At 37.0% G+C, this 25,680-nt stretch overlaps 1 protein-coding gene across 4 annotated transcripts in view; it reads right to left on the bottom strand.

Moving 5' to 3' along the window:
* Positions 1–25,680, bottom strand: part of LOC106054873 (poly(rC)-binding protein 3-like) — a 370,092-nt gene that overhangs the window by 224,500 nt on the left and 119,912 nt on the right. For all 4 annotated transcript variants that reach the window (XM_056003498.1, XM_056003496.1, XM_056003494.1 and 1 more), the window contains one exon: positions 9,710–9,805. The gene's annotated coding sequence lies outside the window, so the exon portion shown is untranslated. The remainder of the gene's footprint in view (positions 1–9,709; positions 9,806–25,680) is intronic.

Raw genomic sequence — 25,680 nt, 5'->3', positions numbered from 1 at the left:
ATATGTTGGCTTATTATCGTTTCAAAAAAATTTGATTCTAAATTCCACTTCAACTCTCCCATTTCCTAAGCGTATAAATGTAAAAGGTCATGGTGCCAATCCATTAGAGAGCCCTAACGTTATAGGTAAGATACATTTGTCAACAGTTTTTTTTTTGTTTTGAAAAAGAGGGGGATTTTTTAATCTTTGTGCCGACGATTCGCGGGCCAGATGGAACCAAATCCGACCCGCGGGCCGTATTTTAAGCATCACTGATTTAGCATATTTTTACTTGGTAGGTCTATCATATTTTTACTTGATAGGTCTAGCCTATTTTTACTTGATAGGTCTAGCCTATTTTTACTTGATAGGTCTAGCATATTTTTACTTGATAGGTCTAGCATATTTTTACTTGATAGGTCTAGCCTATTTTTACTTGATAGGTCTAGCCTATTTTTACTTGATAGGTCTAGCATATTTTTACTTGATAGGTCTAGCCTATTGCTATTCGGTAGGACTAGCATATTGTACACTTAGAAAGAAGGTCTGTTTATTTTTTTTTTTTAAATGAAAAATAATTGATACCTGGAGAAGAACAAAAAGGAGATTCCATTGTCTGTGATCTGTCAGTAGCTCAGAGTTCAACACTAGGGAGACGCTTTCTCTTTTTGGGCTGATGAACCAACTAGTAGGTTTGGACGAGGGGACTGTTCTTTCAAACTCTGAGACAATTAACTTATTAATTAGCTTATTCAAATTAACTTCATATTTTGCCAGTAAAAATAGCTTGGCCTCCCTAAACCAACAAGGAATACTACGCCCCTGATATAATGCGTAACCTTTCTCCTCTGTCATGTGAACAACTAAATGCAGACCTGCGCCCTTTTTCTTTGCTGCCTTTAAGCTTTCCCCCTGCTAGTCTCATAGCGTCATGCAGACATATCAATCTAGTTTTTGTTTTTTTAAATACGTTTTACCGTATGAGTGAATAGATGGAGGCGGTAAGGGACATAAATCGCAATGAGACGTTTATAGTAAGTCACATGAGTTATCCCCTTGTGAAAGTGAAGGTGATAAAAAGGTGTATTTGAGGGAGCTGACATGCGATCTTGTGCTAAGGTAATCATATCGGAGAGAAAGGAAGAACGCTTGTGTAAGAGAAGGAGTGAGAGAGACACACACACACACAGACAGAGAGAGAGAGAGAGAAACACAAAGATGGGGACAGGGAGATAGAGAGATAGTACAAGAGACTAAGATAAACATCAGTGTTAATCATAATAGAAATGTGTCTGGAGTCACAGTAACAAGTAATTCCTAGGAATCATGATGAAGATACACTCAATGATTAGGTTATTATATTAACGTCTCTAGTAACTTCATTAAAGATAACTCGTATTTACGAATCTCGCTACTCTCGTACCCTGGAAATATAAAACCGCGTCTTGATCATTTTTTTTGTAAAGTACAATAGGAACTCTGATAGGAACATCTAGGAACTCTGATAGGAACATCTAGAAACTATGCTAGCTCTAAGTTGGAACATGTCGAAGCTTGTTATGTCTCAAATAAATAGTTACATCAACTTACTGGGATGTGTGTGTGGTGACATTTCAATAGGCACCTGTTCAATTGTATAAAGCTTGAATTCATTTCTTTCAGAACAAATGGAGCACGACCCAATTTACAAGAATGTCTATTTTTTAAGAGAGACATGATCAGACTGAATAAGACTCAATAAACTTTTACCGGTGTCACTTAGACCTTGGATATTCTATTTTTTTTCCTTCTATTAAGATCAACATTTTCTCTGATGTCAAACTGAAATAGCACAAAGTTTATGAATGAAAGAAAGTTGCAGCAACATTTTCACCAACATTTTGTATCATCAAGAGAGAGAGAAGTTCAGACTGACTACATCCTAGAAACTGTGACTGCTATTGGAATATCAACAACATCTACTATGGATGGATTAAGTCAACCAATGTTGTCACTAGCAAACTGAAAGAAACTCCAGATTTGGACCTCTGGTTTTTTGTGTTGTTCACCATGTGTAAAAAAATATAGATTGACAATAAGAACCTAGAAAACTCAAAGCTAGGCTTGCCCAGGCACTTCAAGCAAAGTTGCGGCCCTTTAAAAAAAACAACAAGCTACAAGACGCAATGTAGCGACCACTGTTAAAAAAAAAACAAGCTACAAGACACAATGTAGCGACCACTGTAAAAAAAAACAAAAAAAACACAAAAAAAAAACACAATGTAGCGACCACTGTTAAAAAAAACAAGTAAACAAAACAAGAAAAACCTAAAAAATACTTAAAACAAAAAAAAACAAGAAAGAAGAAAGCTTATATTAAGTGTCAAGTGTATGAATCAGTTTGGATCAGTCATGTAATTATAGGCATTACTGACCTAGACATATGAAATCTGTGCGTGTAGAGATATTTGTACCACTTGTTTTTGTTTAGTTTCCAGCTCTCCCAATGCGCTAGCACTTGACCGGACCAGTTGGGAAAGGGAAAGGGAGGTATCTTGGTGAATGTTTTTTTTTTCAAATACATACAAATATTTACTCAGGGCTCAAGAGTCCTCAAGAGGACTAATTCAACATATACCACAACATCTGTCAAGTACGATTTCTTTCCCTTGTTCAAGATACCATACCAAATATTTTATTACAAATAGTTAATTAACTTAATGGTTATTTTTTGTTATTGATTCTTTTGTTTTCAGGTAAAAGAAATAATTGTGCAAAATTTCTGCTTAATCGAGCTTGACTCTTTTAACAACATGATACCATTTTGTTATCTACTTGGGACTTTGACTCAACTCATCAGATCCTCCGAAGGCTTGTTGGTTTGTTTTTTTAACAGGGGCCGCTACAGATCGTCCAGTAGGCTTTGTCTTTTTTTTTTTAAAGAGGACGCTAAATTGTGTCCCTTAGGCTTCACGAATTAAGAGTCAGTGACCAAACAGCCTGATGTTCATGAACTGACTGATTATGATCTTAGAAAAAAAAAGAAGAAGAAAAAGTATTTAAAAATAAGGTGTATGACGTAGTCAGCATTAATTAATTATCTCAAGTTTGATATCTCAGCCGAACATGTGGAACAGATTAGTGTACTGACATGACCCAGCAGGGAACAAAGAATTAACCTGGAGAAATAGTCAGTAGTCTATAACTTTTTTTTTCACTCTCTCCCACCTACAGCTATCACTTTAGGCGTCTAACAAAAACGAAAATCTATCTGAGTTTTTAGGCGAAAAATGATGACGTCATAACGAGTGCACCAATAGCAAGTTCTGTTGGCTATAGTTCAGAGAACACTTCCTCAACATATGCTGTTGGATCAGGTTTCACTCTACTGATGCTGATGCAGGTTACGGGGCCAAAATATTTATATACACTGTCCTCTTACCTGAGAACAAAAAGCAGAAAAAATATTCCTCACCCACTTCTTAGTCTAGTCCCCCCCCCCCTCCTTTCCTACTTTACTGCGGTCTCTGCCCTCTTCAGACGGTCTGACCATTGAACAATTCCCCAATGTGCAGTGATTTATACAACACCAGAACGAGGGCACGATGATGCAGATGGATATCAAAGCATCTAGCAATACTTACAACAAAGTTATCCCCCCCCTTTTTTTTCCCTATGCTCAGAGGGGAACAGGGAGGGGGTCGGCTTATTGTTGTAGTAAAGGTTATGTACATGAGACTGACATAGCTGGCGAAAGGAGGGGGTGGGTTGAGACATGGGGGTATGCTCACCTTACAGACTCTCTACTTACACATGTTTGTACAAAGGCTGGGAAATGAAGGCAACAGACCGACCTTGTTGACTATTGATAAGGAATTTTTAATAGTGAATTACTACGCTAGTGGAAGTTTATCACTTACAATGTAGTGATTGGGTCTAGAAAAACACAAACTAGCCAGCCAGTACGTAGTTAATGACATTAGTTATACCACTAGATACCAAAGCCAGCCAGTACGTAGCGAATGACATCTGTTACACCATAACAAGTAAGTACGTAGTGCTATCTTGGATCCACAATTCAAGATGGCCTGTCTCTAGAAGAGGGGATTAAAAAACGCATAGGGAAGGCTGCCTCCACCTTCGCTAGACTAAGGTCAAGAGTTTTGGAAAATCAGAAGCTCACTACAGTGACCAAAATAGAAGTCTACAAGGCATGCGTTAGGAGTACACTACTGTATGGCAAAGCAAGAGAGAAAACTAAACTCATTCCATTTACGATGTCTCCGTAGGATCTTGAAAATCACATGGAAAGATCCTTGCGCGAACAGTTATTCCTAGCATCTTTACAGCCCTCAGACAACGCCGTTTGCGCAGGCTTGGACATGCTCGCCGGATAGAGGACAATCGTATCCCGAAAATCATCCTCTACGGACAACTCGCAACTGGCTCAAGAAAAACTGGTCGCCCCTACCTCCGTTACATAGATGTAATAAAACGGGACCTCAAACCAGTGAACATCAATACTGACCATTAGGAAGACATAGCTCTAGACCGCACGAGATGGAGAGAGACAGTGACCAAGAAAGCTATGGACAGCGAAAGAACATGGGCCTCAGCTCTGGAAGAAAAACGTACAATGTGAAAAATGGCCAGCTCCTCTACCACCGAAGCCAAAGCCACCTTAACCTGCGATATTTGTGGACGGGAGTGTCTCTCCAAAACAGGGCTCCACAGCCACATGAAAAAGTGTGCGAGATTAGCCATAGTCGTTCTACGACAAAAGGAGGTCAACCAGATACTTTACCAATCAGTACGTAGTGAATGACATGTTATACCACTAGATACCTAACCAATCAGTACGTAGTGAATGACATCTGTTATACCACTAGATACCTAACCAATCAGTACGTAGTGAATGACATCTGTTATACCACTAGATACCTAACCAATCAGTACGTAGAGAATGACATCTGTTATACCACTAGATACCTAACCAATCAGTACGTAGTGAATGACATCTGTTATACCACTAGATACCTAACCAATCAGTGCGTAGTGAATGAACCTAGATATAACATTTGATAACTAACCGGGTATTATGATTTTTACTTAGTCAAGATTTTGAAATTGAATGAAGTGACAGACAAAATGTAAAAGAACAGAAATTTAAAGAATATTCTTGTATTAAATGACACTATCATGATTCCTAATATTTTTCTCATTATTTGTAATACAAATTGCTAGCAAATAAAAACAAAGGCCAGTGAACATCGAAGTCTTTCCTTTGAGTGACAGATTCAGACAAAGGATTTTGGGGTAGGGGGTCCTCGAAAATTCATTAAAGACATTTTTTTTTATTTGTCGGGTATTTGACTTGGAATCGCAGGATAACACAAGTGGTCAGTTGGAAAGTTTCCAACAACTAACGAGTTCATTGGGTGGGTCATAAGTGAAATGCTTGCTTTGGAAAATATTTTGAATGACATTTTAAGAGAATTAGATTTTTACATTAAGTTCTCAACCATTTAGATGCATGTTTTTGTTTTAACCAATCTATTTCCAAAAATCTATCCATTCTATTTGTGAGAGTAATTTTGACTCAATCTTGCCCGAACCCTTCGCCTCACATTCTTCATCGTAGTCTCTAGTCTACATGTTGGGAACATGTCTGAACAAAAGAGTAGTCTCCAGTCTACATGTTGGGAACATGTCTTAACAAAAGAGTAGTCTTCTAATCTACATGTTGGGAACATCTCTGAACAAAAGAGTAGTCTCCAGTCTACATGTTGGAAACATGTCTGAACAAAAGAGTAGTCTTCTAATCTACATGTTGAGAACATCTCTGAACAAAAGAGTAGACTCCAGTCTACATGTTGGGAACATGTTTGAACAAAAGAGTAGTCTTCAGTCTACATGTTGGGAACATGTTTGAACAAAAGAGTAGTCTTCTAGTCTACATGTTGGGAACATCTCTGAAAAAAAGAGTAGTCTTCTAGTCTACATGTTGGGAACATCTCTGAACAAAAGAGTAGTCTCCAGTCTACATGTTGGGAACATCTCTGAACAAAAGAGTAGTCTCCAGTCTACATGTTGGGAACATCTCTGAACAAACGAGTAGTCTCCAGTCTACATGTTGGGAACATGTCTGAACAAAAGAGTAGACTTCAGTCTACATGTTGGGAACATCTCTGAACAAAAGAGTAGACTTCAGTCTACATGTTGGGAACATCTCTGAACAAAAGAGTAGTCTTCTAATCTACATGTTGAGAACATCTCTGAACAAAAGAGTAGACTCCAGTCTACATGTTGGGAACATGTTTGAACAAAAGAGTAGTCTTCAGTCTACATGTTGGGAACATGTTTGAACAAAAGAGTAGTCTTCTAGTCTACATGTTGGGAACATCGCTGAAAAAAAGAGTAGTCTTCTAGTCTACATGTTGGGAACATCTCTGAACAAAAGAGTAGTCTCCAGTCTACATGTTGGGAACATCTCTGAACAAAAGAGTAGTCTCCAGTCTACATGTTGGGAACATCTCTGAACAAACGAGTAGTCTCCAGTCTACATGTTGGGAACATGTCTGAACAAAAGAGTAGACTTCAGTCTACATGTTGGGAACATCTCTGAACAAAAGAGTAGACTTCAGTCTACATGTTGGGAACATCTCTGAACAAAAGAGTAGTCTTCTAGTCTACATGTTGGGAACATGTCTGAACAAAAGAGTAGACTCCAGTCTACATGTTGGGAACATGTCTGAACAAAAGAGTAGACTCCAGTCTACATGTTGGGAACATGTCTGAACAAAAAAGTAGTCTTCTAATCTACATGTTGGGAACATGTCTGAACAAAAGAGTAGTCTTCAGTCTACATGTTGGGAACATGTCTGAACAAAAGAGTAGTCTCCAGTCTACATGTTGGGAACATGTCTGAACAAAAGAGTAGACTCCAGTCTACATGTTGGGAACATGTCTGAACAAAAGAGTAGTCTTCTAATCTACATGTTGGGAACATGTCTGAACAAAAGAGTAGTCTTCAGTCTACATGTTGGGAACATGTCTGAACAAAAGAGTAGTCTTCAGTCTACATGTTGGGAACATGTCTGAACAAAAGAGTAGACTCCAGTCTACATGTTGGGAACATGTCTGAACAAAAGAGTAGAAATGCTCTTGCCAGAAGATGATGGATTAATCTGGCTAGTAGATATGTGAAGCATTACGATAGCTATGCTTGCTGGAGAAATGTGTCATATTGACCAGTTCTTTCTGATTCCTTACCTGAAGACAACATTCTGATGTCTCCCAAACATTGCTAGGACTAAATGGCTGGCAAGCGCCCCGCTTCACTTTCGCAGACTCGGTATTTCTCCCTGGGAAACTTCCAAGACAATGTAGGTCACGTGAGTAGATGTAAGTAGATGTTAGATGCTGGCTCTGTTGATGTGCCACGTGCTTCATCGCTAGTCACTGACATATACCCGTCTGTCCCTTTCCATTAGTAGCATTAGAGTCAACAACCGTACCCCCCCCTCCTCACCGGTACAACCAAAACTAGAGACAACAAGCACACGCTCTGGCTGTAGGTACTCCGTCACATCTCTTCACAACGCCATCTACAATTAAAGTCTGCTTCTATCTACTGCCAGATGTACGTTTTCATTGTCCTTGTACTAAACACTGCCACCCAAAACCAAACTATTCAAAAGTCTTTCAACAACGTGAATACAAGTCATACATTTAAGTCATGCATTTAAGTCATAAATACTAACGCATCAATAGCCGATTTTATCCCGATGTAATAATAATGGTATACGCATGGCTGCCTTGTTTGAAAGTCATTCTAGAAGTTATGAACAAATGCGAGCAGAAGCGTCTTTGAATGGGGAGGGGAGGGGGCTTCGATTTGGAGAGTACAGAGTGGGAAAGACAGGGAGGGGGGGGAGAGATTAAGGAAAGGGAGTTGGCTGAAACAAAAGTTACAAGTTAAAGTAAGTCAGTACTCATTCACTGGAGTTAATCAGTATATATAAGTCGCTGTATATATTTATAAGCTTGTGATTGTATTTTATCACCATGACTATTGCAATATATTTGTTGAATGTCTTCTGGAATAAATTATCTACATTTGCACGAACAGCGTGAAGTCCAACTGTAGCCTCGATCAATATCTGTAGAATCTGTCTGTGGATATGTTCCAGCAAACTTCTTCGCTACTTGGTTCTTTTGAGACTCTATTTCGGTAAAAATGTCTACAGCTATATTTGTTAACGTTTATAACAGAGGTTTCCAAACTTTTGTCTCATATACCCCTTACAATTTTTTCTTCTTTTCGGTAACTTATATTGCTTAACTTATATTGCATTTTTGCAATTTAAAAAATTATAATAATTTCAGAACAGTAGAGAGTCGAGGAGTGATAAAGCAATTTAAAACTGCATTTCAAGTTATAGACATCTATCTTTTTTATTTTTAATTCACTTAAAATAACAATTGATATTTATTACTGGAATCACCAAACACGGGAGTTTTCTTCTTCTTGTGCAGGTTTGATTATCCGTTGCTACGGACATTATGCTTCCTATAGGACTTTGTTGTTCTATGAAATATTCCTTCAAACATTAAATATTAATTAATTAAATAGCTATAAGTATCAGTTTAAACTTTTTCGCAAAGAGAGTATCTCTTGCTCGTTCATGTGTGGTTGGGTCCGTGGGACAGTTACAGAAGAAGAGGCGAAGGCGAGTAACTGTCGCCAAACCTGTAAGCTCTTTAGCCATGGCTGGCTACACACCTATGAGAAAGAAAACTGTGAATTCAAACCTCTGCTGCATTGCAGCTCTATCCAATCACGGTAAAGGATTCGGGAGCACCCTGAGGACAAAAAAGAAGCCGGTGACCCGCGTGGCACACTGCGCTACACTCTATCAGAGCCAATAACACTGCTGATCCCAAACTGTATATAATCAATGCTGTACAATCTACATTTCTTTTTTGTTAAACATTAGTTACATGTAGACAATATTAAGCTATAGAAATAATTGTTGAAATGGAATACAACATTTTTTCATTTGAAAAGTAGGATAAATATTTAAAGGATTAACTAAGGTACAGATAATATATTAATTTTTATGAAAAAATTACGTTAATGGGATGTGAAAATTAAAAAACTGCTTAAATGAGATCCATTTTCGTAGACCCTCGTGGACATCTCATAGACCCCCAATTTATTTTTTCACTTTCGTAGACCCCTTGAAGTCTTCGTAGACCCCTGGGGGTCTATATAGACATTTTTGGGAATCACTGGTTTATAACAATGTAAGCTACTTGGTACATCATTTGAAATGTAATTCTAAACTTAATATTTCTTTGAAAAAAATAATTTCGCCTGTTCAGTTTCATAGATTAAAATTCAATGGTTTAAAATCTAAATTAATGAAACTTAGAAAAAGAAATGTTTCAAGTGTAGAAAAAAAATAAAATTGGATTGGGCCTCACAATGACACGGTCAGAGACTATTTTGAATTGTCCAATTTCCAATGGATTAGCTACTCGACCAATAATTCAATATGTTGAATTACATTATCCATTGACAACCAGATCATTCAGTCATTCAAATGTAATATCGATTGTTTCAGTTATTCAATCAATGTCCAACCATTTTCCTCTTTTTCACTGGGTTTGTTAATCTCACTTTTACATTGCCTCGACGAGAACGGTGCAAGGGAAATAACCGCTGCAAAAGAAAACGAGTACTTACAAATTCAATAGTTGCCCTTGCTCTGTCTCCCTGTGTGTGGGGAAGGGTGACAACTTGAAATGATGCACGTGTCCATGGCTTTAAGGACAAGACAATCTGGAACAAAAGAACACATTCATTATGTCTGTCATACACATGTAAGACTACATAGATCTTATTTCTTCAAAACTTTGTTTTAGTTTTATTGTTTATTAAAACATTTCATTTTGTAGTTCTACTGTTAATAAAACATTTCATTTTTTTAGTTTTATTGTTTATTAAAACATTTTATTTTTTTAGTTTTACTGTTTATTAAAACATTTCATTTTTTTAGTTTTATTGTTTATTAAAACATTTCATTTTTTTAGTTTTACTTTTTATTAAAACATTTTATTTTTTTTAGTTTTATTGTTTATTAAAACATTTCATTTTTTTAGTTTTACTTTTTATTAAAACATTTCATTTTTTTAGTTTTTCTGTTTATTAAAACATTTCTCTAGTATGTCATGGTAATCTAGTTTATTTTTACCCCACAATATATAAATTTTGCATACGAGAAAAACACAATATCGGCACCGTGGCAGACATTTGAACAGAATGGTTACACACATTGCTGTATTTTGTCGAGTTTAATTTCCTACCTGTAAGCCTTGTAGATTTGTAAACCTAACGACTTCGAGAAAAGTAAAGTTCCCCTTTCAGACTTTGCAATCTATAGGGCAGAGGATGTCACGGTTACTTTGTAGCTAAGCAAATCTATCTGCCTACACTGTATATTTGTGTTTCTACCACTTCTGTCACTGGTCAATGGATGCATACCAATGACCAATGGCCCAGTAGTCACAGAGTTTCCTCTTCTCTGGACATCTCTGGGCTTAAGAAAAAGGGATCCTGGGTTACCCAAGCGTCATGGTTCTTTTCTTTTTGCTGGTGTGATCCTAAGAAATGCAATACCGGGTACATTTGGCACCAGCTCAAGTTGAAAAGCTGTTGAATATCATAGTTGATACTCCAAGCAGAAGTCAGCGGGTGTTCTACTAGGCTGAAGGACTTTTTCGTTTGACTTCATCCTTCCATCTATCAGTAAGAACAATTTTGCCTGGCTTAATATCTAGGTCAGTCAATGCCAGGTAATAGACTTGGTAGTCATGAGTTTGCCACTTAGGATTATCTGTCCATTAAGTCATTCTCTATAATGAGGTTGAAGCGCATTCAGAATTAAAAGTAAGTGTTAAAGGTCATTCTGGGAGAGAAATAGAAAATTGGGTGAGAGAAAAGTGAGAGAATGAGTGAAAGAGAAAAAAAATGAGATTAAATAAAAAAAAAAAGAAAATAGATAGAAAATAAATAGAGAGAAAAAGAGAGAAAGAGAGAGAGAGAGAAAGAGTGACAGAAATAAAAAAGAGACGAATTGCTTTTCTAATCTTTTATTGTATCAATCTCAGAGCTTTTAGACAAACGAGTACACGCATCTACAAACTTAGTGGACATAAACATGCAGTTCAAAGGTCATTGCCATGGAAATAACATTATAGGTATCAATAAGTCTTGTTCAATAAAACAAGTCAGCCTGGCCAATATTGGGGAAATATGTACTCAGGAAGAAACGAAACTATTTCAAATGTAGAAGCATAAAAGTGTGACTAAAACCACTCGCAAAGTCATCAACAGTTGTACACAACCAGCAGTCACTTCAGCAGTCACTGAATGTGACTAAAACCACTCACAAAGTCATCAACAGTTGTACACAACCAGCAGTCACTTCAGCAGTCACTTCACTTCAGCAGTCACTTCAGCAGTCACTTCAGCAGTCACTTCAGCAGTCACTTCAGCATTCACTTCACTTCAGCATTCACTTCACTTCAGCAGTCACTTCAGCAGTCACTTCAGCAGTCACTTCACTTCAGAAGTCACTGCAGCAGTCACTTCAGCAGTCACTTTAGCAGTCACTTCAGCAGTCACTTCAGCAGTCACTTCAGCAGTCACTTCACTTTAGAAGTCACTTCAGCAGTCACTTCAGCAGTCACTTCAGCAGTCACTTCAGCAGTCCCTTCAGCAGTCACTTCAGCAGTCACTTCAGTCAGCAGTCACTTCAGCAGTCACTTCACTTCAGCAGTCACTTCAGCAGTCAATTGTGCAGTCACTTCAGCAGTCACTTCAGCTGTCACTTCAGCAGTCACTTCAGCAGTCACTTCAGTCAGCAGTCACTTTCATTTTATGCTGACGTCAACTCACACAACACAGTCATTAAAAAAATCATGACGTGAATACAAGGCAACTTAAACACACACTTTTAAAAACAAACACACGCACTTCAACACAAACACACGTTTCTAAGAAAACATTTTCAATTAAGACATTTTTACCGTAAGACAAAATGTCCAATCTATGGAAATATTTTTGTTCTCCTCAGGAGGCAGAAAGATGTGTCCAAGATTTCCCATTTCATTAATAAGATAAGAAAAATAAGATGTATTGAACTGTTTCAAAGAATGTTCCGGCGCCTGATTAACAGCCACTACAACAAGCATGGAATACTTTTTTTTTTTCGTGGCTCTCTGAACCCAGGGAACATTTGTTTATCAACGTGGAATTAATTGTTTATATTCTGACTTCGGATTCAAAGATATGAGAACACTTTTAATTATGACGTCTAGAAATATTCGGAAACAAAAACCTAAAAGTTTTAAACATGAGTACCGGATATGTTGTCTGGTTTTAACTGGGTTTAAAAAAATGTGAAGAGAGTCGAATACGACGTCTTAAATACACAGCACAACAAAAGTATGTTGAAGAAAAGAGCAGATAATTGAAAGAAATGTTAAATAAAAAAAAACGTAAGACATGAAAAGTTATTGGCCTTTCTTCCACCATGCATTGATCACTAAGAGATGAGGGAAATGGATGGAGAATGTGTACACATGAATAGAGGCCTGGCCTGAGCCTCTTCTTCTCTGTAGACACGAGTGGCAGGGGCAATAACCGATGAATGTCAAGCTGCTGATGAAAAAGAATGCTTCCAATGGATTGTCAACATACGAAGATGGGAGTTAACTCCAAATGAGATAAAAGACAAAGTTGTTCGGTTATTACACTTGAAAAAAAAATTGACAAGCCAAAGAAACATTGCAGAGAAACAAAGACACATTGTAGAGATAGTCAAAGACACATTGTAGAGATAGTCAAAGACACATTGTGGCGAGTCAAGGACACATTGTAGAGAGACAGTCAAAAACAAATTGTAGAGAAAACCAAAGACACGTTGTAGAGAGACAGTCAAAGACACGTTGTAGATAGTCAAAGACACATTGTAGAGAGACAGTCTAAGACACATTAGTTAAAAGCAAATAATAATAATTGACCTTATGTAGATCTATCTATCTATCAACTAATATATAGATCTGATAGACTCCAACCACTACAAATGGCACAAAAAACAGAGGTAAACAAGTACAATATTTTAAATAAACTCATTTTTAAAAAATACTATTTCTCCATTATACAGTTCATCAAACTTTTTTTAAGAGCGATTATTTTGCTTTGACTAACTAATGTGAGATTCAACACACACGGAAGTTGTTTTTATACCCCACCCTTATCCCCCCCCCTCCCCTCTGCGCAAAAATGTTCTGGGTAAACGAATGTATAAATCTGAGTACATACAAGTCTAATGAAATATGTCTTCTTGACCGGCTATTAGCAATTATTTTACCTTGAATGACTAATTAATGATAGATTTGGACAAAACATGGAACCCAGTCTAAATTCCCCCCCCCCTCGCCTGATAAAAACAAATCCTTGCTAAGTGAATGTATTCATTTTCTCAGAGTGTATATATCACTTCTAAGACTAGGCCTATAGATCTACACCGAGAAGACGGTATGCACAATGTTTTAAACGAAATGTATTTATTAAACTATTTCATGAAAAAGACTTACAAGCGGAAATACCCAATTACACTGGATTGCTTAAAATAAAAATTGTCTAGACCGCTAGCCTAATGTAAATTATTTTTTTTAAATTATACTTTGAAAAATTATAATGGTTACAATAACTAGTTTTCCCAGCTTGGCCAATTAGCTAACAATTCGTTTCTATCAGCTACCAAATTGCTAGGAAAAGTGTTTATCCTTTTTCGACCACCGTGTCCACTAGATGAATAATTCGCAAGCAGAATAGAGAAACTAAAAAAAAGTTTATGCAAATTTTGAAACGTTATTTTTTTGTTTACTTATACACTGAAACTTTTGAAAAGCAAATCTTTTTAAACACTGAAACGTTTCCTCTATATGACCTCCAATAATTGCTCTTTATGACCTTCAATGTTTGCTCTATATGACCTTCAAATGTTTTCTCTATTTAACCTCCAATGTTTTCCTTGTATGACCTCCAATGTTTTCCTTGTATGACCTCCAATGTTTTCCTTGTATGACCTCCAATGTTTTCCTTGTATGACCTCCAATGTTTTCCTTGTATGACCTCCAATGTTTTCCTTGTATGACCTCCAATGTTTTCCTTGTATGACCTCCAATGTTTTCCTTGTATGACCTCCAATGTTTTCCTTGTATGACCTCCAATGTTTTCCTTGTATGACCTCCAATGTTTTCCTTGTATGCTTCTTATTGCTTGATAAGTTTCAGACGATCTTTCAGAAATGCAAATTATTTCGCCTTCACTGAAACCTCCCATAGGATTCGAACTTTAGACCAGCGTGACAGTCTGAAGTGACTATCACTGGACTATTTTAGATTGAAAAGCTAGAAGAGATGAATAGATTGCGTAGATCTGTGTATAGCATATCTTATTAGAACTCCATCCATTCAACAAATCAACGGGCGTAGCCGGTGAATACTGCTAGTGTTTTGGATAGGTACGAAGTAAAATGTGTTTCATATTGCAGTGTACAAGAAACATGAACAGAATGTTTGTGAAATGTTTCAGTGTTTAAGAAGATTTGCTTTTCAAAATTTGAATGAAACTTTTTTTTTCAGTTTCTCTATTCTGCTTACAAATTCTTCATCTGGTGGACACGGTGGTCGAAAAAGGATAAACAATTTTCCTAGAAAATTCAGGATGGCTGCCTGGTCGTGCGGTTTGCGCGCTGGACTGTCGTTTGGATTTATCGACGGTCGAGGGTTCAAACCCTGCCCGCTCCCATCCCGCGTCGTCCTGCGGGAGGTTTGGACTAGGAAGTAAACTAAAAGGAAGTGGAAATGACGTAAGGCATAAGTAGAATTATGGGAATATACTTTAAAAATACGGACATCGTGATAGTTTAAAAATTGATTTTTATGCAGACTGCGGCCTTTTTGGGAAATACTGAAAATAAAATACAAAGGTTTAATAGAAAGCTTGCGTTTTTTTTTATATTAGCGGTCCTCAATGTGCAATCTTGCCAAAGCCGGTTCTTAGCAAGCGTCTTGGAGGTAAAAGGAACCTGTGTAAAAAATTTCATGCAAATTCGTATGACAGTTTAAAACAGCTCGTGACCAATGAGTCAGTCACTAAAAATAAATAATAGATTAGAAATAAACGAAAGCTTTGATAAAAGTGAATGAAAAACTCGAACTGAACTGGTTTTAAAGACGAAATATCAAATGATTTCGCGATATGTTTTCGCTGTATAAAGTTTTGAGAGAGAAATAGTCATCTTTCACCTCCAACACATGAAGTCGTCTGAAAGTAAATCAAAGACAGGAACTAACCATCTCTTTATTCAATACAGAGTTCTGAAAGTCAATCAAAGATAGCAACTAACCATCTCTTTATTCAATACAGAGTTCTGAAAGTAAGTCAAAGACAGGAACTAAGCATCTCTTTATTCAATACAGAGTTCTGAAAGTAAGTCAAAGACAGGAACTAACCATCTCTTTATTCAATACAGAGTTCTGAAAGTCAATCAAAGATAGGAACTAACCATCTCTTTATTCAATACAGAGTTCTGAAAGTAAGTCAAAGACAGGAACTAACCATCTCTTTATTCAATACAGAGTTCTGAAAGTCAATCAAAGATAGCAACTAACCATCTCTTTACTCAATACAGAGTTCTGAAAGTCAGTCAAAGACAGGAACTAACCATCTCTTTATTATTCAATACAGAGTTCTGAAAGTAAGTCAAAGACATGAACTAAGCATCTCTTTATTCAATACAGAGTTCTGACAGTAAGTCAAAGACAGGAACTAACCATCACTTTATTCAATACAGAGTTCTGAAAGTCAATCAAAGATAGGAACTAACCATCTCTTTATTCAATACAGAGTTCTGAAAGTAAGTCAAAGACAGGAACTAACCATCTCTTTATTCAATACAGAGTTCTGAAAGTCAATCAAAGATAGCAACTAACCATCTCTTTACTCAATACAGAGTTCTGAAAGTCAGTCAAAGACAGGAACTAACCATCTCTTTATTATTCAATACAGAGTTCTGAAAGTAAGTCAAAGACAGGAACTAACCATCTCTTTATTATTCAATACAGAGTTCTGAAAGTAAGTCAAAGACATGAACTAAGCATCTCTTTATTCAATACAGAGTTCTGACAGTAAGTCAAAGACAGGAACTAACCATCTCTTTATTCAATACAGAGTTCTGAAAGTAAATCAAAGACAGGAACTAACCATCTCTTTATTCAATACAGAGTTCTGAAAGTAAGTCAAAGACAGGAACTAACCATCTCTTTATTCAATACAGAGTTCTGAAAGTCAATCAAAGATAGGAACTAACCATCTCTTTATTCAATACAGAGTTCTGAAAGTCAATCAAAGATAGGAACTAACCATCTCTTTCTTCAATACAGATTCCCACTAATGGAATAAGGAAATAACTGAGAGATCCCCAAGCGGAATTTAATGGACTCCCACTGCCGTCTATCAATCTATTCACTTGACAGGTCATTTTCTGAGTTAGCCAGTGGCCATTTGTTGTCCAACAACCTCACAAACACAGCAGACGTAAAACATGGACGCAGCCAATAGCAGACACAGAAAAATACTTATCGTCTGCAAGATTATTTTTTTTCTACGCTCTTAAGTAGACATGAAACATGTGAACATCTATAAAAAAAAAAAGAACTATATCGACTGTGTAAAAATAATAGACAATGTAATATTGTATGTATATCTTATACAATAACTAAACCAGTAAGTTAGCTGACCGTCTGTATGTAAATGGGAACATGGTCTCACAGACTAACTAAACCAGTAAGTTAGCTGACCTTCTGTATGTAAATGTGAACATGGTCTCACAGACTAACTAAACCAGTAAGTTAGCTGACCTTCTGTATGTAAATGTGAACAAGGTCTTACAGACTAACTAAACCAGTAAGTTAGCTTACCTTCTGTATGTAAATGTGAACAAGGTCTTACAGACTAACTAAACCAGTAAGTTAGCTTACCTTCTGTATGTAAATGTGAACAAGGTCTTACAGACTAACTAAAACAGTAAGTTAGCTGACCTTCTGTATGTAAATGTGAACAAGGTCTTACAGACTAACTAAACCAGTAAGTTAGCTGACCTTCTGTATGTAAATGTGAACAAGGTCTTACAGACTAACTAAACCAGTAAGTTAGCTGACCTTCTGTATGTAAATGTGAACAAGGTCTTACAGACTAACTAAACCAGTAAGTTAGCTGACCTTCTGTATGTAAATGTGAACATGGTCTTACAGACTAACTAAACCTGTAAGTTAGCTGACCTTCTGTATGTAAATGTGAAGAAGGTCTTACAGACTAACTAAACCTGTAAGTTAGCTGACCTTCTGTATGTAAATGTAAACATGGCTTTACAGACTAACTAAACCTGTAAGTTAGCTGACCTTCTGTATGTAAATGTGAACATGGTCTTACAGACTAACTAAACCAGTAAGTTAGCTGACCTTCTGTATGTAAATGTGAAGAAGGTCTTACAGACTAACTAAACCTGTAAGTTAGCTGACCTTCTGTATGTAAATGTAAACATGGCTTTACAGACTAACTAAACCTGTAAGTTAGCTGACCTTCTGTATGTAAATGTGAACATGGTCTTACAGACTAACTAAACCAGTAAGTTAGCTGACCTTCTGTATGTAAATGTGAAGAAGGTCTTACAGACTAACTAAACCAGTAAGTTAGCTGACCTTCTGTATGTAAATGTGAACAAGGTCTTACAGACTAACTAAACCTGTAAGTTAGCTGACCTTCTGTATGTAAATGTGAACAAGGTCTTACAGACTAACTAAACCAGTAAGTTAGCTGACCTTCTGTATGTAAATGTGAACAAGGTCTTACTGACTAACTAAAGCAGTAAGTTAGCTGACCTTCTGTATGTAAATGTGAACAAGGTCTTACAGACTAACTAAACCAGTAAGTTAGCTGACCTTCTGTATGTAAATGTGAACAAGTTCTTACAGACTAACTAAACCAGTAAGTTAGCTGACCTTCTGTATGTAAATGTGAAGAAGGTCTTACAGACTAACTAAAACAGTAAGTTAGCTGACCTTCTGTATGTAAATGTGAACAAGGTCTTACAGACTAACTAAACCAGTAAGTTAGCTGACCTTCTGTATGTTAATGTGAAGAAGGTCTTACAGCCTATCACAGCTCTAACGTTTCTAGGATGTTCAAACAGAACAAAAACATTTTGTGTGACACTTGAATGTTGGCGACCTTACGTTGTGTTGGCCCTTCCATTCGTTTCAGTGGCGGACAAGGCAAGAAACTTTGGTCTTTTTGCAAGGCTTATATAACTCACTTTGTATCTTTCATGCATTGGAGCAATCCATTTGTTTCCACTTCTACTCATCCAATAATCATCAAATTTTATGTACATGCTCATCACAAAATCAACCAATTAGTTTCTCAATTAGTGGAAGTTATAAATGTATACAAAATATATAGAAAAGACTCTGCAAAATAAAAATATTCTTAAACGTATTTAAGGGGAAGGAAGAGCTCTACACTTACAACTATATCTGTTAATAATGTAGAAGTTATTTCCCTTTTCCGATATTAAACAAAATAATTAATTACCAGTAATTAATTGACTAATTGGTTAATTTTCTTGAACTGATGCATGTTTTGTTAGGTACGATAAATAATTTGATAAAGTTTAAACTTCATCCGAGAATCAGTGTGGTCGAAAAAACGTGTACAATTATATAAGAGGACAAAACCCTACATATGTATCAATATCTTTGAATACTGAAGGATTAATTTCCCTTGTTGGTATCACACAAGATAACTTCTTACCAGCAATTAACTATTTGGTTACATTTATTATTGATTGTATAGTGTCCATTATATATATATATATATATATATATATATATATATATATATATATATATATATATATATATATATATATATATATATATATATATTATATAAAGCAGAATGTTTGGCGTATGTATGTATTTTTATTATAGCTTTTATATAGCGCTACTTTCATGCTTATAGCATGCTCAGAGCGCTTTTGGTCCAATCTCATTCACGGACCGGTGGGGGGGAGGGGGTATCTAGGAGTTAGTTTTCCGTGCTGCCTTTAGGCGCTCAGTAAACACAATTCTGCCCGAGTCGGGTGTCGAACCTCGAGCCAAGCCAAGTTCAAGCGCACTTAGCCTCTCGACCACGCTTGTATGTATGTATGTATTTATGTATGTCCCCGTATAGAAATAAAAACCGCTTGATAAAACTTGGCAGAAATGTTCCTTGGGTACCAACTTAGACCGTAGTGTATGTATTGTGGCTCTAAAACAAACTTAAGACCCTCAAAATAAAAAAAAGACCAACTCTATTACAGCTATAGTATTTTTTGGATCTAGGCCATGTTTACAATGTTGACATGAGAAAAGATCGATAGGATTTAAATCTAGATCTAATTTTAAGAACTAAACTTTGCACTTATAGTTGGTTTTTTTTTGACACATGAAAATACAAAATATAGTTTATTGATTTCATTATTTAATAAAATTAACCTTCAAATTTGTGTTTCAAAAGCATTTTTACATTAATTCGTTATTTATATCTGCGAATTTAGATATCCCGACGCACATTCTTTCATTAGATATTACCAAATGGTTACACATTAACACATCTCTCTACTGAGTCTATTCCTAGGCCTAGGTCTAAAACTTATGCTTTAACACATGAACATACTTACTATAGTCCATTCATTTCATATTTTAATCAAATTAACATTCAAATGTGTTTTTCTAAAGCATTTTTAATACATTCGTTCGCTGTTCGCTAAAGTTGCGTAGCCGTGTTGAGATAGGCCTATATTCATTCATGAAAAAAAGTTCACGCATGCGCAGCACAGAATGAACTCTATAAAAGCCAATTTTTAACTCTAGATTAGTGTAGATTTAGATCTATGTCTACCTCAAGATCTACTTTATACTTTAACACATGAACATACAAAATTAAGTCTATTCATTTCAAATTTTAATCAAGTATATGTAGGCCTACAAGCAAATGTTTTAATTTGAAAAAATGGATTTAAGTAGATTAGCTATTTATCTACAGCTCATTATTCATTTATAGGATCGATAAGGACTTTTTGAATAATGTTTTACTTGAAAAATATTCTAATAATAATTTACAGGCGCTTACCACATTTCAGATACAACCGATTGGTTCCTTGAATAGATAAGACACCCCACATATTTAGATTAAGGCATTAATGATCGCCTCCGAAAAACAAATTATTCGAAAAATATATTTTTTTAAAAAAGCTCAGTAAGTGATACATTTTGTTCAATAGGCATGTTTGTAACTTTGTTTTGTTACAGAACTATAATTCAAAGCTCTAAACAAAAAATTTCGGAAGTGGGAGGAGAAATTAAGTGGACTAATTAGATTCTACTCTAATTTAGTTTTGCATTTTTAGGATTCAAGCATTTATTGTGAGTTATAGTCCCAAATTTATTTACACAACAGAAAAATATCAGCATGAGTAAAGGTTGGAAAAAGGTGACTAGGAAAATAACATTAGGATTCAGAATTCATCTCAATTGTTACTCTGTTTCGAGTGAATTCTAAATTTTCCAAAATAAAGTCTTTCTTAAAATAATTATGTAAATCATGAGCAATTAAATAAATTCTGATTTTGACTATTCTGTTTTAAAATGTCATGTTTTCGTCTGGAAAGGGGAGAAGGCGGTAGAGTGAAAATAATTAATCCTCGCTCCTTTTTATAATTTCTGCTAATGTTTGCATTTGGCAATAAAAATATGAGTGGGGCGACTTTTTATATATAAATTATATTAGTGACATTTTTTTAAATTTTGTAATTTCTTAACTAAAATACAAAAAGAAAAAAGTATTGTCCGATGGGCATGTATCGCCCCTCCCACCTGGTACAACCCTTATTCATTTAAATTTACTAATGATAAAATTTGAGATTAGAGTATTTGTGCAACATAATATACAAATGGATTCAAACATCAATATGTAGCTTATATTATATATATATATATATATAAATATATTCAACTAATTTTGTTCACAAACTATGATTTCTCCATAAATGTAGGACCGCCACCCCACTGAAGGGGTTTAGGTGGGAAGGGCAGTAGATGTGTCCCCCCCCCCAATCGGCTAACAGGGGAAGGACATATATAAAGATTGGTTAAAATATCAATAACAAGTTTTAATTATATAGATATTTAATTGATTCTGCTAACAAGCTGTGATTTCTAAAAATAAATTAGACCCCCCCTCGATAGTTTATGGTGGGGGGAGGGCGGGATTTGTGATTTCTTTATTAAAATTTGTCCGTCGGGGCTCGGCCGAGTGTGTGTGTGTGGGGGGGGGGGCGATCGCCCCTACCGCTCCCCCCCCCTGGATACGCTAGTGGTACAGCAGTAGTCAGTAGAACGTAAATAGTGTCTCTACAATGTTAGGCCTCCAGAAGAGCATGACTATTTGTAAGCTAGACGGCCAGCGTGTGCCCTAAATGAAGAGCGCTAACGAGCGATGTTGTGGATGCAGTGACAATGCACTCAACCAAGTTTCTCCACTTCTTCCCAGAGACGTCAATCCACGTCAGCATCTTGTACAGACACCATCAGTTGTCAGACTCTTCAGACAGTCTCTTGGTTCTCAAGAAATAAGACCATGGACAAAGTTACTCTATAAATAGTGTGCTGTGAAGCCAGCTCAATGTCACGTGGCAGCCTACTCATCCTCTTCCTGCTCTTGGTTCTTGGAGTTTCCTCATGTCCAGTAGTGTATCTGTAAAACCTCTAAACTCTTCAACTCAGCAATGTTCTACATTTACTCTGAAAGCTCTTAATTCTCTTAATTCTTCTGACACCTTGGCCAGATCAAACTGAATACTTGGCAATCCTAAATGTACAAAGTATTAAAAGAATGAGTTCCGATGATTTGTTGATTGTAATTCTAAACGGAATCTTAAGTCTCCAGTTTTTTTTTAAATGTAATCATGATTGAGGATTTCATGCTCACATAAGTCACCCCCTTCAACACTGTCTGGCCAGGTTCCAATGCATGTGTTCAATATGAAAGTTTGGGTATGTTTTTGTAAACCTGTCTATTTGCAGAAAGATTCAATGAGTGGTTGAATAAATATAAATAAATATATATTTGGTCTATGGTTTTGAATAAATTCCCAACAAACAAGTCACACAAAAATAATTCAAATTTATTGCATAGAATTTGATAAACTTGAAACAACGACATACAAACTTGAGCATTAATTCATACGACAACCAGTAACCTTTGACCTGAAATTCACTAGTCAGGCAACAAAATGAAACTAGATGTACAAAAAAAAAATTTTTCATTTGAATTTGCATAGCATATCTCAAGACTCGGGGCTTAGGTGTCCCAACACATAGTGGGACAGTGTCCACAGATTGTCCAGAAGTCCCTAATGCCCAACACAAAAAGGGACTGCGTCCACAGATTGCCCAGGGGTCTCTAATGCAGTAAGTCCATCCAGCCAATGACTCAACGACGAAGTGCCAACACTGAGATAGCCATGGTCAACTTAGAAGCAGAACTCTAACACGGCTAAATCCGGAAAGGGGGGGGGTTGATGTTAAGGGACGAGCACGGTCTCTACACACAAGACGGAAAAGTGAAAATCACGTTCAATTATTGATCGGTTATCGATCACAGGCTCGAGTACTCGACTACCGGGGTTTCTATTGATTTTCTCTCCAGTACTCGACTACCGCGGGTAGAAAGGTTGTAGAAAAATAACTGACTCGATTACCAGTGTAACCACTTAGTGTGGACGGTAGAGAAATAACGTTTTGCTTGGAGAGCTGGATGCCCAGAAGTGGACAGGTCAAGTAGACCTATTAGAAGAGCACGAGCGCAGGGAAAGAGGTTGTCTGGACATAACCATTCACTCCCTAGGTTCTAAGACATGTTTTCTGTTGTTATGTTGTTGACTGATATACGTATTTGAAATAGAAGACTTTAGGCTTTTTGTGTCAGTGAAATAAATTTATGACAACAATAACCTAGTTCCGGTTCAGTGACAACTTTAAAAGTACTTCAGTTTCACAAAACATTAGAGACCAAAAACTCATTAAAACATAATGTAATGTAAGATTGTTTTTAAATTACATTGGGGTAAATTGTCTGACTGCATAACATTCTCATCAAGATTCGCAACAGACAAAACAAGTTCCGAATACTTTACACAATTGGCGCACTACAATCCTAGACAATGGAACATATTATCGACCTAAGAGGTGAACATCAAAAGTAAACAAATGAGGATGTTATCAGTCTACAATAGTGAAGGAAACCACCAATCAAAACAAATAAACATCTTATCAACTTAAATAGGAAAATATGATCAACCTTATAAGTGAACAAATAATCAGTGTATCATGTACAAAGTAGATTTACACATCTTTGTAACTATTCGTGAACATCAGAAATGGTTCATTCCGCTGTTTCAGAGATTACTGCCCTTGTATTGACCGTCTGAACGTAATGGACACAAAAGATTGAAAAGGAAATTGACCGGAACCAAGTCTTACTCCGGGCCGCTTAGTTAATACAGTCCAGTCAATGAGAAGAGAAATAAAGAAAGAGTGAGAGAGCGAGAAAAAGAGAACAGAGTGAGAGAACGAGAGAAAAATGGAGGACAGGGTGAGAGAACAAGAGAGAAATGGGGGACAGAGTGAGAGAACGAGAGAAAAATGGAGGACAGGGTGAGAGAACAAGAGAAAAATGGAGGACAGAGTGAGAGAACGAGAAATAGAGGACAGAGTGAGAGAACGAGGGAAAAATGGAGGACAGGGTGAGAAAACGAGAGAAAAATGGAGGACAGGGTGAGAGAACAAGAGAGAAATGGGGGACAGAGTGAGAGAACGAGAAATAGAGGACAGAGTGAGAGAACGAGGGAAAAATGGAGGACAGGGTGAGAGAACGAGAGAAAAATGGAGGACAGGGTGAGAGAACAAGAGAAAAATGGAGGACAGAGTGAGAAAACGAGAGAAAAATGGAGGACAGAGTGTTAGAACGAGAGAGAAATGGAGGACAGAGTGAGAGAACGAGAGAAAAATGGAGGACAGAGTGAGAGAACGAGAGAAAAATGGAGGACAGGGTGAGAGAACGAGAGAAAAATGGAGGACAGAGTGAGAAAACGAGAGAGAAATGGAGGACAGGGTGAGAGAACGAGAGAAAATAGAGGACAGAGTGAGAGAACGAGAGAAAAATGGAGGACAGAGAGAGAGAACGAGAGAAAAATGGAGGACAGTGAGAAAACGAGAGCGAAATGGAGGACAGGGTGAGAGAACGAGAGAGAAATAGAGGACAGAGTGAGAGAATGAGAGAGAAATAGAGGACAGAGTGAGAGAACGAGAGAGAAATGGAGGACAGAGTGAGAGAACGAGAAATGGAGGACAGTGAGAGAACGAGAAATGGAGGACAGAGTGAGAGAACAAGAGAGAAATGGAGGACAGAGTGAGAGAACGAGAAATGAAGAACAGAGTGAGAGAACGAGAAATAGAGGACAGAGTGAGAGAACGAAAAACGGAGGACAGAGTGAGAGAACGAGAGAGAAATGGAGGACAGAGTGAGAGAAAGAGAGAAAATGGAGGACAGGGTGAGAGAACAAGAAATGGAGGACAGAGTGAGAGAACAAGAGAGAAATAAAGGCCAGAGTGAGAGAACGAAAGAGAAATGGAGGACAGAGTGAGAGAACGAGAAATGGAGGACAGAGTGAGAGAACGAGAAATGGAGGACAGAGTGAGAGAACAAGAGAGAAATGGAGGACAGAGTGAGAGAACGAGAAATGAAGAACAGAGTGAGAGAACGAGAAATAGAGGACAGAGTGAGAGAACGAAAAACGGAGGACAGAGTGAGAGAACGAGAGAGAAATGGAGGACAGAGTGAGAGAAAGAGAGAAAATGGAGGACAGGGTGAGAGAACAAGAAATGGAGGACAGAGTGAGAGAACAAAAGAGAAATAAAGGCCAGAGTGAGAGAACGAGAGAGAAATGAAGGACAGAGTGAGAGAACGAGAAATGGAGGACAGAGTGAGAGAACAACAGAGAAATGGAGGATAGAGTGAGAGAACGAGAGAGAAATGGAGGACAGAGTGAGAGAATGAGAAATGGAGGACAGAGTGTAAGAACAAGAGAGAAATGGAGGATAGAGTGAGAGAACGAGAGCGAAATTGAGGACAGAGTGAGAGAACGAGAAATGGAAGACAGAGTGAGAGAACAAGAGAGAAATGGAGGACAGAGTGAGAGAACGAGAAATGAAGAACAGAGTGAGAGAACGAGAAATAGAGGACAGAGTGAGAGAACGAAAAACGGAGGACAGAGTGAGAGAACGAGAGAGAAATTTAGGACAGAGTGAGAGAAAGAGAGAAAATGGAGGACAGGGTGAGAGAACAAGAAATGGAGGACAGAGTGAGAGAACAAGAGAGATATAAAGGCCAGAGTGAGAGAACGAGAGAGAAATGGAGGACAGAGTGAGAGAACGAGAAATGGAGGACAGAGTGAGAGAACAACAGAGAAATGGAGG

This window comes from Biomphalaria glabrata, chromosome 11 (genome assembly GCF_947242115.1).
Source record: "Biomphalaria glabrata chromosome 11, xgBioGlab47.1, whole genome shotgun sequence".
Lineage (NCBI taxonomy): Eukaryota > Metazoa > Mollusca > Gastropoda > Planorbidae > Biomphalaria > Biomphalaria glabrata.
Note: the sequence above shows the minus strand (reverse complement) of the source record. Positions and strands in the feature narration are given on the sequence as shown.